This window comes from Salvelinus namaycush, chromosome 28 (assembly GCF_016432855.1).
Source record: "Salvelinus namaycush isolate Seneca chromosome 28, SaNama_1.0, whole genome shotgun sequence".
Lineage (NCBI taxonomy): Eukaryota > Metazoa > Chordata > Actinopteri > Salmoniformes > Salmonidae > Salvelinus > Salvelinus namaycush.
In genome coordinates, this window is record NC_052334.1 from 40,832,417 (window position 1) to 40,834,483 (window position 2,067).

Below are 2,067 nucleotides of genomic sequence, written 5' to 3' on the forward strand. Positions count from 1 at the left end.
AATGAAGGTAACAGTTTAGGTTATTAGCCCATAATAAACCACAGGCAGTGGCGACCCATCATTCAGGGCAAGTGGAGCAGATCCCCACCTCGCCCCCAAAATAAAAATGCATGTTCTTTTGACATTCATACATGTCACATATCAGTTTGCAAACAATGTAAAAATAAATAATTGTGTTAATAAAGCAAAAAATAGTTTTGTGAGTAAGGCAGCTCCAAAATGCAGGTGTTTCAGTCTAGCTCAGTGCTTTCTGTGGTGGTGGGGCAGCCAGTGGAAAATATGGAGCGTAGGGGTTGGTAATATTCTCTGCCGTGATTGGCTCAGTGTTCAATCACTCATGGGGACATTACGTCACCGCAAAATCTAAGGGTAGTGCTGGAAAATTCAAGACCCTTTAGGTGCTGCCATAGAGTTGCATTAGAAGTGCCCATCCAAGAAGGTTCAAGGTCATTGGCCACAGATAAAATGAAGTCAAGTCACGTTATATCTACAGAAGCTTTGATTGGACTGATCAAGGACATCATACTTAACAAATCTTATCTAGCAGGCTAACAGTCATCATCATGAATCAAGTCGACAATCTACTGGCAAATCCTTTTCAAACCTGGTCATATGAAGATACATTTTGTGATACATATTTCTAATATTTCAGCAGTAGGCAGGTCAAAGGCTGCATATATGTGGATATCTGGATGTTAGCCGATGTTTTGACAGTGTCGGAGGTGGAACTGTGTTAGAGCTGTCAAATTCACATATGACTCCCGACATTATACCTAGAGCGGACATCGCCATTGGCTGCATGGAGTCGCATTAAGATATCCCCACGCAGCGTTGTTTACAAGTTCAAACACTGAGATATAATCTACACCTCAATTACGATGATCGAAATCCTCATTATTTTGTTGAATGATTTTCAATTTGAGCGTCATTATTTTTAGATAGAAGTTCAGGACGAGAAAGTGTAGACTAACGCTAGTGGGACGGGTGTGGCTTCAACAAAATGCTTCGTGACAACGATCACAAGAGCTGCTGCGCCCCTCTGACACCACCAAAACATCAGTTATGTGGGTGTCGGCTATCGCCGGTTAATGCTTGATCAGATAAAATCTAGGCCTTAGACTTATAAAATAAACATGTCAAAATGCACAAATTTTGTACATTCAAAATACACAAAAATGCACTTGTGTGAGCAGTCCCTCACAGATATACTTAACCCCCTTAACATTTGAATTTCTGTTTTTTATTTTGGATAAAAGTAGAGACTCAGAGCTACAAAACGGTATGTAATACACTGCATTTGAGGAAACAATGGGAAAGTAATTCTGCTTTAAAAGTTGATCAACTTGCTTTTGAGAAAACCATCTTTCAATGTTTTGGTACTACTATTGAAGAGCCCTTCTTTGTCTACACCCATTCAGCATTGTTCACACCATCTTAAGCCTTAGCCCCACCCATCTCTTTAAGGGTTGAACTAACTTGCCAGCTACTTCCAGACATCAGAGAGAGGAGAACAACTCACTGAACATTACTCGCCCTAGCAGAGCTGGTTAGGCTGTTACAGTATGTTATCCAGAGCGTTGGTGACTGTGCTGTCAGATTGTAAATTCAGAGCGTTTCGAGTTCAGAGCGCACACTGGACGCTCTGGCCAATAAGTAGGGTTGTTCCGAAAGCTCTGACCTCACACCGACGGTCAAGCACCCAAACTAATTGGCTAACATTGGCTAGCTACTTCCAGACACATAATGAGAGAACACCCCACTCTGACCATTTTACTCGCCCTAGCAGAGCTGGTTAGGCTTTTTTCATGTTATCCAGAGCGTTGGTGACTAACTATGCTGCTGGCAACAACTGAATTACGCCTCTTCAAGTCCATGGGAAACACAAAAGCTTTAAAATCAGTCCATATTCAGTTATCTTGAATTTGACAGAGACGCCCCATTTGAGGATCTCAAACAGAGGGATTGACAATTTATAAAATGTATAAGCATTGTTAAAGGTGTGGGAATCACACACAAGCATGTTTCATTAATAAATCACCCTTTTATAAAAAAAAATCCAATGAATCA